Below are 18,204 nucleotides of genomic sequence, written 5' to 3'. Positions count from 1 at the left end.
ACAGAAACTTATTAAGATGAGTAAAACATCCTTTTTTTTCCTAGCAGCAGATAGTAATTTAAGAAATTACAAGATTGGTATGTCACTAGGCCATTCAAAAAATTCTGCATAGTTTTACTGTATAAGCTCCCCTTCATAACAGCAACACATGCAGACTGAGCATCTTAACATCCCTGTCATAAGCTATACCATATTTACACACTGCAATGTTAGGCAGAAATTGAAGCCAGAGCCATTCAGGGGAAATACACAGCCATGATCTGTTTCTCAATTTAAATTATATTTGCAATTATAAATTAGGTATTTCACTACACGCTAGTGGCATTTCACATATTAAAAAGATCAATTAATGCACTACATCCTTAGCCAAGCTTAAAATAAATGACTCCCCACATTCAAACTATAATTTGCTTCAGACAACATGGGCTTTAATTTGCAAACTCTTCAGTACGGATGTAGGCAGCACCCACCTCATGATTTGTGTAGAGCTCCATCCTGGGTAAACACATGGCTACACAGTACAATATGCAAATACAAGGTATGAACCTCACTGCGCTTCCTTCCCAAAGATTTTTGTAAGTCAGACTCATTACTGCCAAAGCAGTATTTAAACAATGCCAGCAAAAAAAAAGATGCTTTCATCTTTCCAATTTAAATGGCTTTTTTAATGCCAAGTTAACATTAAAATGGTTTATCTGTGTTGGAGACTTAAATTCAGTTTGTTCTTTCAAGCACAAACATTTTAAAGGAAAATTTTCACCATGTATTTAAACATGTGATTTTATGTTTTCATATCTATTACTTCTACATTAATTATTCAAAACAAGCCTCTCTCATGTCACTTACTGAAGTGCAGATGTAAATAACAAGAGCTATGTGTGAAAACACAGAATTCTTATAACAAAGCAACCTGGCAATTTCTTTAACATCTTAAGCACGTAAAATATCAGATTACCTACTTCCTTTTTTTCCCAATTTTAGTAAGAAAAACAAATCTGAATTTGGTACTAAGTCTAATTTCATAAATGTTTTCTTCTGCCCCCATCTTCCCAGTATTTAACCTTTGGAGATATAATTTCCAGTTCAATTAATACAATAAAAATGGGGGATGGGGGAAGGGGGAGAAAAGTAACGGAAGAACGTCAAACCAGGCTTACTCTTGTACCTATACCGTGATACCTACAAGAATGTTGCTATCGATCTTCTGTGAAATTACAAAAGAACAGAAATTATTCATCAAAATTTAAGAAAAACAAGGATTATAAATCAGCCCTGTTTCGCTCGTAACACCGTAACACTGTTAACAACCATGAGCAAAATGCCAAAGACAGCAATGAGTTTAAAACAACTAGAGCCAGCTACCAAAATTGTTGCAGGAGAGACAAAGGGGATCAAGGTCAGCATTCTTCTAACGCAACAGCTAATCCACTCATATGAACATGGCATTAGCAGTGCTGGGCGTAATAAATTTGCAAGAAATATAAAATATCCATGATCCCACCTGATTTCCCCCGTCCTTTCGAGAGAACCATTTTGCTCTCACTGGTCTCAAGCCATTACATATCTAAACGAGGAAGGGGAGGGAAGAGTTCACAGAAGTTCAGGGTCAGACACTGTTCACGTATCCTGTCACCTTCTAACTCAAAGCTCACAGCAGAAGAACTCCTATGCCACGCACTGAAACCTACATATTTTGGGTGTGCGTGTGGGGGGAGACCGGCAATAGGCGCGATGTGTCATACGTGCGGAGGCTGCGAGGAGAAGAGCTGTCAGGAGAACGCTGCCTCGCTTGAAGAGGAGGAGGCGGTGGGGAAAGGACGGTGACGAACGCAGGATCACCAAAAAATCCGGCAGTGCTCAGGAGCTGCCATCCCCGGCTCACCCCTCCGGCCCGGCTTCGCGCGACTCCCTCGGCAGAGGGCTCAGCCTCCCGGCGCTGGCCCCTGGCCCCCGCGGAGCCGCTCCCAGCCGCCACCGGGCAGCGGAAATCCCCCGCAGCCCGGCCCGACCCTGCCCGCGGGCGCCAAGCGGCGCTCCCCGCGCCCGGGGCTCCCCGGGCAGCCCCCGGCCCTCTCGCGGGGCGCTCTCCCACGACCACCATCACTTCCCTCTGCTCCGGGCCGCGCTGTCACCTCACCCCCCGCGACGTCCCACGCACCGCAGGCCGAGAGCCAACACCCCGCCGCGAGCCGGACCCGCACCCCTGGGCCGGGAGACAATGAACAGCCACAACTCACCAGCAGCGCCGGAGCTTCGCAGGTCCGGGGGCGGTTCCTTTGCCCCTTCTCCTTCCCCTTCTCCTCCGCCGAGGAGCAGTATCCGGCCGCCGGGAGCCGAGCCCCCCCTCCGCTCGCCGCCCGAGAGCCTTCGCCTCCGCCGGACCGCCGGCCGCGCTCCCTCCCCGACGAAAGTCACTTTATTCCCCGCTCCAACATGGCTGCTCCCCCCGCCGCCGCCGCCGCAGCGGCAGCTTTCTCCTCGCCGCGGCTCCCCGCCGCCGCCACCGGAGAGCGGCCGCAGGCCGTGCTCGGGAGCCGCCCGGCCGGCCGCTGGCGGTGCCGAGAGGATCAGCCGAGCCGGGACGCGGGGGTGTGCGAGGAAGGGGCGAGCCGAGGCGAGCCGGGCTGGGCTGCGCGTCCCCGCTGCGGGCTGACGCCTCCGCCCGCTCGCACTGAGCCAGCCCCGCCGGCTCCGGGCGCAGGAGGGGCCGCGGGGACGCCCGTGCGCCGGCGACACCTGGCGGCCGAGGCGGCCCCGGCCGAGGCGGCGGCTGCGCGGGCAGCGGGGGGGTCAGGGCGGAGCACGGGGAATGCCCCGGGCGGCGGCGCGGGGAGCGGGGGCTGCCGCAGCGCTTTTCTGGGCCGCCCTCCCCGCTGCGGGGGAGCCCGGCCGCGCCGAGCCGAATGGGGCGCTGCTGCCGTTCGTCGCGCCTCAGCGGCCCTGCGCGGCCGCCTCCTCCCGCGGAAGGAAGTGGGTCTGTTCGGCAGAGGCTCCCGGGAAACCGCCCCAGGGCCCTGCGTGCTGCTGGTCATCCGAGGGGGCTCCCTGAGCCGTTTCGTGAAGGGGCGGGTAGAAAAAGGGCGTTTGGTCGCTTCATTTTTACCGGTTCCTTGGCAGCGTTTCGTCTTGGGTTTGCAAGGCGATTTAGCTCATCTCTGAGGCATCCTCCTTCTCCCCCTTTCTACGGCTGGCACATTAGTAACTGAAGTTAAGGGAAGCCCGTGTCTCTTTAGATCCGTTTCTAACTCATGTTTTCCGTATTTATTCTTGTGGTATTTTCTTTCCTTTGTCTCCTGCATTCGCGGTCCCCGTACCATCCCCCTTGTCCTCCTCGTGATCGCTCTGACAGCGCCAACGGTGCTGCCTTCCTGCGCCCAGAATCTTTTTCCCCTCGAAGTGATCTAGTCTGTGTTTCCTCATTTCTCGGCCCTTTCCAGCCCTAAATTTCTTAGGCTTTGTGTGTTACTGAACGAGACCTTGAAGGTGAAAGCCTGTCTTCAGAGCCAGTTGTTCTGTACTATCTTTTTTTCACATTTCCATCACACAAAGGACAAGATCTACCAGGAGGACCAAATCTGAACTGATTTTAGTGACATGGTTTTGAACTAAAAGTACCAGGGCAAAGGTACACTTGGGCCAGAATTTGGAGAATAGTTTGTTTTTTTCCCTTTTGGAAATCTGCTGATCCTTGCAGACCACCTGCTCTCTTGCAGTTCAAATTTGATGTCATAGGGCATTCTTCCATCTTCACGCAGATCCAGGTTATGGGTCTGAGCTTCCCCACACTCCTGTGGATGCTGAGTGAGGCCCAAACTGCTTCATTCTGCAGGCAGGTCTGTACTCTGCTGTGTCTAGGTGGAGACTAGAGTACATTTTAATTTGCAGCTGCAAGCCCCTGATCTCAAGGAACTCCGTGTGCAGCTTATTTGAGCCAGGCCTTCTCCACAGCAGGGCCAAGTGGGAGCTGCCTTCACAGGAGCAGTGCCAGTTGAAAATTCCCCTGCTTCCGGCTCTGTTGACCCTTCCAACAGCACAAGCAAACCAGAACACAGACAAGTATGTTTCCCAGTAAACACAGAAGTCAATTTCTCTTGCCTAAAAAAGGAGTGCAAGCATGAAACCACTTAAACGCACAGAAATTCACTTTGCTCATGCTGATGTAAATTTCTAGTGAAATCGGTTTAAGATAAAGAGAAGTAAATATGAGTCAGAAACAAACTTTCTGTTTATACAGACTAAACATGATTGCCAAGGTATTTTTGCATGTTTTCAAGATGTAGGATAGCTACCTTGTATTTGCAAAACTTGTGGGATTTTTAATAACACAGAGAACGCAGACACTCAAGCTTTGAACTTTCTGGTAATGCAAAGATACCCTTTACAGATCTCCTTTAAAGCTCAGGACCTACCAGTTCTTGCTAGACCTACCAGTTCTCCTGATTTTTGAATGCTAACTAGATGATGTATGTTTTGTTTTATCTTATTCAATTTGAAGGCTATTTTGAGTATGTAGTAACATTAGAAATGATAGTGTGCAAGTTTATTATGTGCATGATTTGTATAACGAGTTTTTGAGACAGCACAGTAATGAGTGCAGCACATCCATTTATTGCAGCACATCCAAGTAAATGCTGCTCCACCTATGAAGTACAGAGAGAAGGTGGGTTGGAAGTTTATGAAACTGTGTTTTTATATATTAAAAATACCAGTAAAATATATTTGTTTTACTTGATACATATTCATGCCTGCTGTTGATACTTCTGTTATTACAGGAAAAGAAATTATGGCAAATAAAGGAAGAAACTAAAAAAATGAGCAGTTAGTATGAATCCCCCAAGAAATGAGGGGTCAACACTGAATGCAGTGTAATCAGAGTATTTTAGGGTTTTCCACTTGTAATGGGGAGAATAATGAATTATTTAGAGGCAAGAGTTTGTAACAGTAGAACACTTGATATCCATTTGGCCTTTGTATCTGCTACTACCTCATGACCTCAGATGAAGATTTTCACATCTGGGCAAAAGATGGTGCAGAAGGAAGACAAGAGTGACAGACTTAAGTTTGAAATGTAAGCACTAGTTTTGATTGATTTATCCCACGGGTCTAGTTTTATAACTATAGCTATTGATTTGTTTTATTATTTAGTGGATTATGTAGCAATCAATCATATTTCCATCTAGCTAACCGTGATTATTAATATTTTAAACTAGTTTTAAAATGGATTGGCTAGTGAGTGCAATAGATCTTCTCTCTAATCCAGCAAGAATGGAATACACCCAGGTTACATGGAATGAATTATTGCCACTGGACAATCTGATGAAATCTACATTAGCCATTAGAATATAAATCCAGGAGTAAGAATACAGTGCTGTCAGGGGACTGAGATTTCCTACTTTGAAAATGAACATTTTGGTTTTACCTCTATGTTTCTTCAACCAAAGTATGTAGTTATTCTGTGACAGTAAAAGTATGGGAGTTAAATCAGTGGAGTTCACATAATGGTAGATGGAAACCCTACAGAAACCTGTGCATTTTTAACACAATGTATGTGGAAAGCAGTTACTTCCCTGCCAAGAGGCAAGCTCAGGATTCTGTGTCACTGCATCAGGAGTCAGCGACCTCTCAATCAGCCAGCAGTGTGGGAAAGCATTGTGCTAAACTACAAGGGATGTGTTCGTTTGCAGGGGAAAGACTGAAAGCCTTGGCGGGTTATTAAAAGAGGAAATGATTTCCAAACACAATATTCTGTTTTGAAATGCAATTGTTTTTTTCTATTGGGTGCCAAAAATTTCTGAAGAATGCAATATCCTCTAACTAATTGTATCTGTGCTCTGAGAAAAGAAACAGGGCTATTGTTCTCCTCACAGCACGAGCTATTTATGTATTAGTCTGTGTAGCGCTCTTGTCTGTAATGATTGTCTTCCACCTACACAAAACTCCATTCCATTTAAAATAATCAAATTAAGACAGTTTCTTGGTTTCTTACGCCAAGCTGATATTCACATGAAGTGTTTTCCAGGTTACTTGGATTTAGTACAAGGCCTCTAGGCTAAATACAGTACAATTCTATTGCCTCACTGGATGACCAAATCCCTTCCTTTCTGATGAATGGGAGCAGGAAGTAGTAACATGAAGGAGGTACCCCTTGAAAGAAGCAAAGAGTGGTATGCTTCTGCTAACAAGACCTGTAGCCATTTCTACCAAGATTTCTGTAACTGGTAGCTGGTCATTGTTTTAGTTGCACTTTGCTTTAGCTGTGTATATTTCACATAGGCACATTGCAGAAAGTTACTATTTGTTCTTGTAAACCTTGCTTTTGGCAAGCAGGAAAGGGTTCTCAAAGTGAAAAGAGTGGCGTGTTCATTATCTACACTTGAGATTTTCATTTGCATAGCTATAAAGGCATTTGGAGACTGATTAACTGCTGCAGAATTACTAGACGACTAAGTACATTAGCTGTGCTTAGTTCCTATCTATATTATAATTTATAGCATATTAATACTTCTAATATATGAAAATACATATACATGTAGCATATAATCACTGTTTTCTTCCTTTATACTGTGTTGTGGTATGTGTTTTAGTGTTCTGTCAGGGTCTGTAAGTTGTTTTGTTAATGGCTTTATAACCCTCTTGTTCTGTAATACTTCAGAATAGGATGTCCCTGGATCCCCTGCCTGTCAATCTTCCCTGGACCTACCCTTCCCTCCTTCCATAGAGTGCCAGTCTCCTTTGTGCCTGCCCAGTGTTCTGGAATGTCCTATGCCAGTCTTCCCTGGACCAACCCCCTGCGTGTTACCCTACCTATTTAGTTGTCAATCTATGTTTATCCCTACCCATTGTTCTGGAATATTCCCCGCCAGTTAGCCATCCTTCAATGCCCTGTTGGTCATTCTAGGATATCCCCTCCCTGTGTGTTCCTTATTGGTCCTTGTGTGGTTTTCTGTGCCCCAAACCCCTCCCTAGCTAAGTTGTCATCACACCACGGATCCCTCCTTGTCCTTCCCCATAAAACCCCCTGCACGACCCCGGTGCGGGGTCCCTGCCTGTGCCTTAAGTTCAGGTTGAGAGTTGTTTCCAGTTACCAGAGAAATAAAGCAGTTCCTGGACTGCAAGCAGGGCCCACCTCATCTTCATTCCCAGTGCGCCGATCCCGAACGACAGCTTGGGAATCTCCGAGCTCCAGGGCAGGGTCGCACCCCCATTGCAGCTCCACGAGGCACCATCGGAGAGAACGGGGAGGACGTGCCAGGCTGCCGCAACACGACAATATTGCTAAACCTTTTCGTTCCTATATGTAACAATATCCTGTCACAATGCTGCTTAAATATCGTTTCACATTTCCTCACACCTTGCATCTCTAAATTTTGAAGAGTATGTATCAGTCATGTAGATAATAATTTCAGTATCTTTAAAATATCAGAATTGATGCTTTTATTTATATCTGGCATTTGTGGTATTTGTACATACAAGGTATCTACCAGTTGTGTATGTTTTTTGGATCTGGAGCACTGTTTTAGTGGAAAATCTAGTCTCATTGCTTGGTTATTCTTGACTGTTTTTTTCTTCCAGATAGACATTCCTCCAGCTAATGTAAATGAAATCTTTCTATTGACTTCAGCAAAAGTCAGCTTAGTCCTTGTAGAAGGAAGTTAATAGCATGGAGACAGACTTTTTGTACAGTTCTGCCTGGGTTTGCAAACAAACATTAGACACTCCTTTATTTCTCTACTACTGCTCTGAAAGACAGGACATCCTGCTTTTCAAAACAAAAGATATTAAGCCTACTTCAATTATCATACTCACATAGAAAATGGTGAGGTATTTTCTGTAGATTGTCTAAAAATAAGGTTTGTGCCTTGGATGATACATCACTATAAAACTCTAGCCTAGTGAAAGAAAGATTTTTAAATTCTTTTTTAATATATATATTTTGTTTACATTTTGTGTTGGAGACTAAAGCTAGTGAAAAGATTTTGAGCAAAACAATGAAGATCTGCTGGTAATGAAAATTAGCCGCATATATATGCACACCTCTGCTGCTTGTCCCTTTCAGGTACCATTCAGGGATACACTTCTACCTTTATGAAAGAGAAATCTGAAATGGCAGGGCAAGAGGGTCCTGTTAATCCGTTTCTTTCATGCAGGTTCAGTGTCTCAGACAGAATAGCAAGCATCTCTTTATCTTCTTCATGGCAAGTAAATTGCTTCATAGAAATCTGCAGTCATTATTCACTGAATTGATTAGAAATACCATCAGTGAGTCTCAGAACATTTGTATCATTGCCAATTCAAACTACTTAGTAGATTTGAAGTTAAAGCACAAAATATGCAGAGACTCCTGCTGTTATAAGACTATAGGTGTCAAACATCTTGGTTTTTCCTTATTGTAATGGTTGCTCTATCTACAGTGTTTCAGGACTTAAATGAAATTGCTTTCAGTCATGACAGCTGGTTACTTTCCTGTAATCCTGTTACATAAAACTTAAGTTTGTTCTAGCAAAGATGGTATCTGTTCAGTGAAGATAAAACCAGATCATTCTCAAATTTCTCTTTTTAATGCTGGACAGCAAGGTGTAAGAGACATGGGAATAAAAGAAGTGGGAGCAGAACTAAAATCCGATGAGGGGAATATGATGAGTATGAGAAAAGGCACATGAAAATGGCACCAGTGTGCATGGTGAATGCTGGAAATGAATTGAGACACAGGAAATCTGGGGATAGAATGAAATGAGCTGAGGGAAACATAGGCTATCTCAGCAAAAACTGAGTTTTTGTTTTGTGTGAAACACATTGTTTTCTGTATGCCACCGGTCAAGGGTATGTGATATATTGTTCACGTGCAGAGACTTTCTTGTATATTCTAGAGATCCCTGTGCATGCCCAGATCAACCACATTTTGGAGTTTTTTGTGCACTGGCAGCTGGTTGGCTGACTGCTTTGAAATTTATAATGGCAGTTTCTGAGATGTCAGTAGGAGGTAGCCTTTGCAAAACAAGCACTACAGATAGAGAAGAGGACAGGAGGAGAGCAGGGATGGATGAAAAAGAATGCAAGAGAGAAGATACGGAAAATGAATGCAGGAAATTAGGAAGTAAGTAGATGTAGGGCTTTATCTATCAGTCTGGGCCAAAGGCTTTTGGCGTTTTGTAATCTTAACAACACTAACTATGCAGGGGAGATAGGTAGAATTAAGATGTTACTTTTTAACTGCCCCAGCTAGTTGCCCTACCCTTCTGCAGAAAGTTGTTACACCCTGAGGGAGAGAAGATGGAACCATACCTATTTCCCTGTATAGTGTGGCAATTAGTTTAACCACGAGTGAGGACATAGGGCCGGTGAGTCAGATGCCTTTAGTTTCTTCTGACACACCTCCTAGGGAGGGTACTCTCTGGCACATGGGAGAGACAAAGTGCTGAGGTCTGTAATCATTTTTTAATTGGCACAGCTAGATCAATCAGGCTTTTCTTAACTGACTTTTGCTGCTCTATGAATCCTGCTTTAGGCAGCCATGTGTATATTTATATGTTGGTGCTAGATTTGGAAGACTCCATCCAAGTGAGAGAGAAAAAAGGGTGGCATAAAACCAGAATAATATAGATGGCAGCTCCTATCTGCTCACTGAAAGAAATGTTTCCTCTTAGGTACCTGTGAGACGTTTTACATAGCTATCGAGATTTCTCTCGATAACTCCAAGGGTCCAGCCAGCGGAGCAATGGCTTAAGAAAATAGCGAGACGGCTTCCCAGGATATGCTTTGTAAAATAAAGGTTTTAATAACAGCAAAAATAATAAACGTTACAAAACAAAAAGAGATAAGCCAAGCACAGTGTACCAAGCACAATTACACAGGCTAAGGCACTCCCAAAAAGCCTCGTGTACCCTTATGCAGGCCCTTTAGTACTCGATGGTCTAGGTGGGCTTATTTGGCTCTTTGCCCAATGAGATGGACACTAGACTTTGAGGTGCACTTCCAAAGCCCTATCACTGTGTCTGTGCTGGGACTGAGCCAATTACAGCGAGCAGGCTATAGAAAATTCTAGCTTAACTTCCTTATATGGAAACACCTGCTCGGGTACAGAAATGCACGACTACACATAGCTACATGTGCATTTAAGGTTGAACAAGACAATTGATTAAACTGATATGTAACCTATAGAATTTATAGAATTTATAGAATTTTATAGAATTTATAGAATTTTTCTGACACTGGAAATACCAAAGTGCATTATTAAATGAGATTAACAATTTCTACAGATGAAAAGATATAAAAAAGAGGTCACTTACAAATTCCAATTGATTTAAGTGTGGAATTCCTCACCAATTTCTTTTTGTGTAGCTGCTGGCTTTGCCAAATCACTGATTGATCCACCAAACTATTCTCTAAGTCAAGCACAGCATTTTTCAAGTTGAGTTTCAGCACAGTATAAAATAATTAGAGCTATAAACAAAAAAGAAGCAGGAATGCCACAGTCCCCCACATATCTATTAGTTGTCATTTGTAGAGTCTTGCTGTTACACAGAAGCATGTTAAAATTAAATGGTGAGCTTTATTTAACATACTTATTTGTTCTCTCCTTCTTTACTTCTTAATTTCAAAGCTCTTTACTTCACAACATGGCATATTCCTGGTCATGCAGATACTTATACTCCCCAGTAAATTGCTGCACAACTATACTTACCTTTTAAAAATAAACAAAAATTCAGTTGGAGCTTTTGTAGTGACTACATGCATGGCTTTAGAATTAGTTACGTATTTTGCAGGACAGATAGTAATTTATGTCAGTTTATAAACCATACAGAATTTAGGATAAATGTCTACTAGAAAATGAAAAAATAATAATAAAAAAGAGGAGGTAACTAAGTACTTGAAATTCTATATTAATGTGATTTAATCTCATTAGCTTCATTCAATATTTTGTTTTGAAAAACTAATTTACCTTTTTTATAATTCATCAAAGCAGTTTATTTTGCCCACCAATAAGCTCTCCATAGAAACAGTTGTATCCTAGTAACATAACAAGAATAGAGTTCAGGGAATACAATGCCTCTGTATATACTGCCCTTAAAGAGCCATTTGTAGTTGTTATAAGGGAAGGTGAGAGTTTCCTTTCTGAAATTGTAGCAAGCACAACACTGCAATACAATATCTTGGTGTTTCCTAGGTTGATCTCCTTACGCCTGAGATACAGGTCATTTCTGCCTCTTAATCCTTGCCCTTCATAGGAGCATATCAGCAAAGATGTCAAATGGCTGTCCCTTACACCTGGGGGTTTATTTTTTTAGTTTTGTTTTAATTGGATGCTAGTTGATGAAGTACGGGAACACGTCTTGCTTTTGGTCCTTGTCAGCTAAATTCAAAACTGTTTTTACTGCTGCCCGTTTGATTTTTTTTTCCATCCCAGGTCTTTCTACATCAAAAATTTTTAAAATTGTTTTGCTGGTATCACTTTGTGTGGATCTGTAGCTGCTCTGTAGGGCACTACTTTTCTACACTCCAGATGACTCCAGCTTTACCAGCTCTCTAATTGTGTTGCCTCTCTCCTTTCTGCTTTTCCATGCTTGCTGTAGGGCACCTGTTTGTCCTCTGGCACCTTTGTTCTCTCTGTCCCTCAAAGCTGAAGCTGAAGTGATCCAAGGGAACGGTTGTGATGACATTTGAGCTTCTCTGCAGCAATGTGTTGATATTTGCACTGAGGTGATTATTAGCAAGTTGAGCATATGACTACATTGTAAAATTGACTTAGTTTAACCAGCATTTCAGGGGAAAAGAAGCAGAAGTAGAGTGATGCAGGGGCTGTGTCGCTCCTTACATGGTTGCTGGGGGCTGTGCCATTCATGTCCCTGGGTAGAAAGGGATGAAGTATGATTCTTACACTGCTTTGTAGTTGTTATTTGCTGCATATTGCCAGCCTTGACTGATATTCTTCTCTGCTTCAAAATAAACCAGGGCATTAAACACTAGGGAAGAGTGGAGGATGTCCTAACCCCAGCCCTCCACAAGAAGCTTTTAAGATGTAAAACAAAAGATCATCCCATCCCAGGTTTTGATTAAGGAAAAGAGTAGTTAATAGCTTTGGTCTCAGGCACAGACTGAGGGAATGAAGGTAGAGGCAAGATACCTCTTTTCTCAGCACACAGTTATTAAAGGAACATGTCTGGAGGCAAAAAAGAGGCCCGGGAACCCAGAGAAACCAGACAGATTTGACAAGAATTTCTCTTACCCTCTGTGTGGGGAGAATGAGGCAGAGGGAAAGCATCTTGCTGAAACATGGTTTTAGAAATTTTGTATTTGCATGGTTAATCTAAATTTGCAGCAGTAGCAAGTGAGCTATTTCAGAATAAGAAATGAGGACACTGGGAGGGGTCTCTTTTGTTTGTTTCAGGGAAATGTTAGGGTACTGTGAGCTGCCAGTGATTTTTTAGGAGGCTGAGGTATAAAAAAAAAGCATCAGAGCTTTGGAAGTCATGTGGGCTTTGACACCCCTCTCTACCAACCTGTGTATGCTCACTTAACCCTAGGGACATTCTTCTCACTTCTCTTTGGCTATGACATCTCCATGCTCATGTCTCAGGGAGCTGTTGGTCCTCATTCTACAGCCTGGATCATCTCTGCAGCCACAGGTCACGTCCTGCACCTTCCATTGGGTGGAAAAGGGGCAGGCCAGAGACCTTTTCCAACATGGGAATGGATATGGGAAAAAGAATAACACTGAGTGCTGATAGAAGGGCAGGAAGGCCTGCAATGATATTGAAAGGCGGTCTATGGAGGGAAGAGATTCAGCCTAAGGCAGCTGATTGTCTCTCCTAGGCCCTAGCAGAACCTGCAGATTGCTCCCTCATCAGCTGTCAAAGAAGTCTGTGTCTACATTAGCAATTAGTTTCAAAGCAACAGTGTTGTTTGGAGGAAAATCTTGTCATTGTCTCCACTTACCATGTGGTGTTTCAGTTCTCAAAGTGGTTTTGGTGCATACAAACCAAATTGCTTCAGGAGGAAATGAAAACAGAAGCTCTGCTTCCAATCTGCTCCACATGCACCCTAGTGCTAATGGGGACAAGAGGTTCCAAAATAGCGTGTGAGCTGCATCATCTCAAGGTCCTCTAGCACCTAACACTTCTTCTGAGAAAGCTTTGAAACGCATATGTAGCGGAGGTGTTTGGCTCCAGTGACCAGGCTATATAATCTAGATTAAAACCCCAAAACACATATCATGGAAAAATGAGTTGCCTTAGTATCAACTATTTTATTCTACCAATCCAGTCCTTATATGCTGAATCACTTTCTCCTGAAAATACTGCTTACTTTTTCCTGTACCTTGAGCTGGCTTTGGAAAATGCCAAATTTAACCTAAAAATGTACCTAGAATGTTTCTTGTATCTGGTAAGGGGGATGCCCACACAATTTAATTATGTATGTTACCTCTTTATTCACTAAAGACAGCTCTCTAGTCACTGTTAAAGAGCTAATGTTGCTCATCTTAACTTGAATGACATAAAGCAAAACCTGCCAGCAATCACAATAGTAGGTATGCTGGTACTGTAGTCAAGGATACAGGGAGAGCTGTGGAATTGTACCCCAGGGTGGGTAAAGGCACATAGGCTGAAAACTGCACTCAGTAAGATGCCTACTCACCAAAACAACAACAAAAAAGGCAGACACAGCTGGGTGAGTAACGGTGACAATGTCATTCTCTCCTGAATGGAAACTATTATATGCCTGCTATGAGGCAGAATGATGAAAGATGTAACAGTATACATTTACCAAAATAATTACAAAATGATATAAATTCTTAACTGTTGTATTATCTTTTTTTTCCACTTTTCCTATGATTTCCATTTATTTATGAGCTTCTTTATTTGCATAGCTCAGTGGCAGCACCGATGTAAGCGTCTGCATGTACCCAGTGCTTTGTGCTGCTATTGTCACTTACAGTCAAGATTTAGTTACAGCTGCTCCCAGGAGCCATAATGTGCCCTCATCCCTCACATATCCTACTGTGAATTGAAAACATGTTCTAACAAAATGTTGTGAAATGACATGCAAGATTACAAAGACTTTTTTTCATATGGAAAATTTTAAAGTTATTTAAGAATCTGTAATTTGTAGAGTTTAATCTTTTTTTCTTGCCATGTCAGATAAACCTAGACATCCTGCTCTCAGATGATAGCACATTTGGAGATATGAGAGAAACAGGGAGCTGCTGGAACATATTGCAGAAGCCTAAAGCACTTAGCAACAGAGAAAGTGTGGGCTGCAGCGACAGAAGCTGGAATGTGGAAACAAGTGACATCGAGGCGGCTGTTTGGGAAAGAAGAGCTTTTACTTTGTTGATAATTTCAGTAATTCCAAAGAACTTGGCAGTGTGGGAGGTCACTGCATTCTCTGACTCTGCACATATCCTTTTCTGTGTGACTATTTTTCAAATGCCTATGATAATTATTACCAAGAGCTCTGGATGTTCTAATTTCCTTTTGTATTTCCTGTTTCTCAAAAACTAGAGAAGCAAAATTAAGATACTTGTTTTGCTTCAGTTTATCCTGTTAAGATGTACTCATGTGACAGGGGCTGTGAATAAATCATAGTGATATAATGTTATATATTTTATATAAAATATAAAAAATAATATTAATTATAATTATATATTATTATTGTATGTTTTATAAATAATTTATATATTTTTTTAAATTATATGATAATGTATTCTGGAGTGATACAATCATTTACCATGTTGTTTTTTAGTGCTTTGTGCTAGAACATCCTGATAGTGTGCACTAACGATGAATGTCAAATAACTGCTAAAGAGAAGATGCCTGAGATGCTGAGCAGGATAAATTGAGTTGAAATAAAATAAATTTTTTTCTGACATCACAGTGACTTTTACAAGGGCATTCAGAAATCAGTGCGTTTCTAGGTCCTGCAGGTCCTACTGAGGTAGAAATGATGTGGAGAACTTTACTCACCACTTGCTGGGAACTGTTTTACCTCATGCATATGCACATGCACTTGCAAATGCAAAAATCTTCTTTCCTCTGAAAAATTATTGTGCACATTAAATGCAGGGGCTGCACAGCTCTAAGGTTGAAAAGAAAGGCCTTAGGCGATACAGGACACTTAAGGAACTTGGAAACTTTACCATAATTGTTACATTTTGTATTTAATGAAAGTTGAGTTAGCCATTAGCTTGTATTTTCTTTTTCCTCTCTATAAATGTCTGTTGTGGTTTGCATTATTCAGTAATCTAATTGTGTCTACTTTTGAGGTAATACCTCTTAAAAATAACAGTCAAAGTAAATGATAGAGATGTGCCAAATTATTATAATAGAGGTACTACAGAAATTCATAGAATAGAAAAAAAACACAGGGAATAAATTTATATGTAATAATGATGCCTGAGGAACTATTAGTATTGAAGTCTAACAAATTTATCTGCTCACTAATACTACAGTGTTGAATAGCTTCAGGCTACTGTTGATATTCTTAAACTCCACAAGTGACCTGTCATGGGGTAACTGGCCTTTTAAAGGGAATAGGATTGAGCCTAACTGCTGATCAACTGTTTACTTCCAAAATGCTATAGTAATTTCAGGTATTAAAATGCAGTAATCACCTCACATTAGATGGCAAAATTTGAAAAAATAATAGAAAAGTAAAAGAAAATTTTTTAAAAAATAACACAAAATGCAGTCACCAGGCCAAAGCTGGGTAACAAATGTATTACTGAGAAAGTTAATAAAGTGCAGAGACATCCCTAGGCTGTAAGAGAAGTGTAGTGTAGGCGTTATCAAATCATTCAGGCTCCAACAGGATGAACCTGAAAAGTCATCCCATGACACTTACAAACAGCAACATCTTCAAGCCTTCCAAAACACACTGGGACCTCTTACAGCTCACTTATGGAGAGAAGATCATTTTGGTCTGAACCTCCCCAGGTCCTTTTGCTTAGGAACAACCCTGAACATATGTTTCACCACTTGTACCCTCAGGGCAAAACACTTTTCCTTGAGGAAGTTTCCCACAGCTCCTTGTCTGCAAACTTCTCAGGGACTAAGCGCCAGACTGTCTCTCTGCATTTTAATAGCTAGAGTCCCGGGGAGGAAGTATCACCTGTTGAAGGAGTTTAAAGACCTGAAATTCCAGCACCATTGCTAAAATACATGCCTTGACCTACTCCCACTTGATGTTTTTCCTTTCTTCTTGCTTTCTTCTATTGCTCTCAGCTGCTGCCTTTCTCTTATTATAAGCAGGACCATTATCTCTTTATCTCAGATCTCTGTTGTACCCAGTGTACCTAATTGCCACTATCAACCCTGAATTCTCTGACTCAGAAAATTTAAATCAGAGGCTTGAGGGAGAACCACCTGCACTGCAGAGATCTGCCAGGGCCCCTCACCTTCCCATTCAGCACTCCCACCCCCTGCCTTCTATTTCAGTTACTGCTCAGATAATGGAAACTGTAGGAGCAATAACGTTAGCCACCACACTTGCCTCTGCTAGAAGTCTTAATTTTTATTTTTCAAACTGTGCAAAAGCTTTTCCAAAGACAAGGGGGAAAAAATAGTCCCCAAACCAACCAACCAGCCCTCTTCCAGCTCCCCCTCCCCCCACAAAACTCAAAAAAACCCACCTTGAGAATTAAGGCTCTTTTCCCTAGAAAATGAGCCTGGAACTCCCCTTTTAAAGTCTGAAGGCAGCCAGCATCACTATCAGGCATGGAGCTGGAGCTAGATACTAGTCAGTGTTGCTGTTATCAAAGGTAAATTTGTCCATCTTTAGGTCTGAGAAATGGAAGCTAGGGACTAAGGTTGCCACCACTAACTTTATCCTTTTCTTTGCCCAAAACCCCTGACCACAACAAATATATATAAAAGTAAAAGTATCTCTTTTGGGAAGGGTTCTGAAGAAGGTATTATTTTTAATTTTTCATGTATTTTCATCTTCTGATCTTCATCTTCTTTCATCCGGTCTGTCTCTCACTATCCTGAGCAACTTTTGGAGATATACTTGAGAGATGTATTTCCATCAGTGTTAAAGGCAGGATTTTTTTTTCTTTTAATGGAAGACTGTCCTGCAGACTCTACTCTTAAACATCACAGGCATTTAGAATGCTGCAGACCATTTCCTTTCCTCTTATGTCCCTTCATGCCTTTGTTTTGTCTTTACCTTCTTGTCCAGTGCTTTCTGTGAATATCTATATTCTGTCTGGGCTCCCTCCTCTTCTGCCCTGAAAAGAGAGTACCAGACACATGCTCTTTTCCATCCTGTACAACAGAAGTTGTACTATCATCTACTATGCTTCCTTCTCCCTCCATGCCAAAAGCCACATCTTACAGCCCTTGAGCTTTCCAAGGCAAATCACAGTTTCTGCGTCCCATTAACAATAGTTTCTCCCCTCTTGTCATCTCCGTGCCTGTACATTTCCAGATCCTTCATTCTTTGCACCTGTGGTACTGTGAATACTGGCCATTAAATGGGGACTCACACCATGCAAAGTAGCACCCGATCAGAAATACACAGCGTTATCCCAGATACACTGAGTCTGGAGACAGACTGTTCCGGTACATCCTTCTGCTCTAATTACATTGTTTTGGTATTTCCACACTGATCAGTGCTATACCAAGTGGCTAAACCTGATTAGGGCTGGCTCAGATGCTGCATCTGGTGTCAGATCAGAACTGGCAACAGAGTCATCCGACCTCTCACTGAAATGGGAATTCGTCATCATGGCACTGATCAACTCATTTCCTTTTCTTCTCATGTTTTCCTGAAAACACATCAGTTTTCACTGTCCCTGAATGATCAGACTCCTACAAACTATAGCTCATATAAATGCTGACAAGAGTGAGGTGGGTATTGCTGGGACAGCTGAACAGACAGGAGGCAGGAGGAGCACTATTACACTAGGTTAAACATTACTCTCAGACGTGTCTTAGGATGTTTTAAGGAAATTATTATGGGTTCTCTGGAGGGACCATGCATATCTGCTGCATGGTAAGGGCAGACTCTCTGTTCTCTCAGCCCCTGAAATGATTGTAATGAAGCAGTGTGAACAGAGCCATCACTCTGAGTCCTGCATTCAGTGACTGACCTGCTGCCCACCAGCTGAGCTGCTCACACACAGTGGTCTCTGGCTGAGGGACAGCATTTACAGGTAGATGGCCCATGGAGGGTAGCCTAGAGAACATGGACATGATCCATTATCACTTT

General features: G+C 42.3%; 1 protein-coding gene across 2 annotated transcripts in view; it reads right to left on the bottom strand.

The window, feature by feature from the left end:
* Positions 1-2,376, bottom strand: part of CDK17 (cyclin dependent kinase 17) — a 90,478-nt gene extending 88,102 nt beyond the window's left edge. For both annotated transcript variants that reach the window (XM_063396282.1, XM_063396283.1), the window contains exon 1: positions 2,238-2,376. The gene's annotated coding sequence lies outside the window, so the exon portion shown is untranslated. The remainder of the gene's footprint in view (positions 1-2,237) is intronic.
* Positions 2,377-18,204: the final 15,828 nt, after the last annotated feature.

The sequence above is a fragment of the Prinia subflava genome, chromosome 4 (assembly GCF_021018805.1).
Source record: "Prinia subflava isolate CZ2003 ecotype Zambia chromosome 4, Cam_Psub_1.2, whole genome shotgun sequence".
In the NCBI taxonomy this organism is placed as follows: Eukaryota; Metazoa; Chordata; class Aves; order Passeriformes; family Cisticolidae; genus Prinia; species Prinia subflava.
Note: the sequence above shows the minus strand (reverse complement) of the source record. Positions and strands in the feature narration are given on the sequence as shown.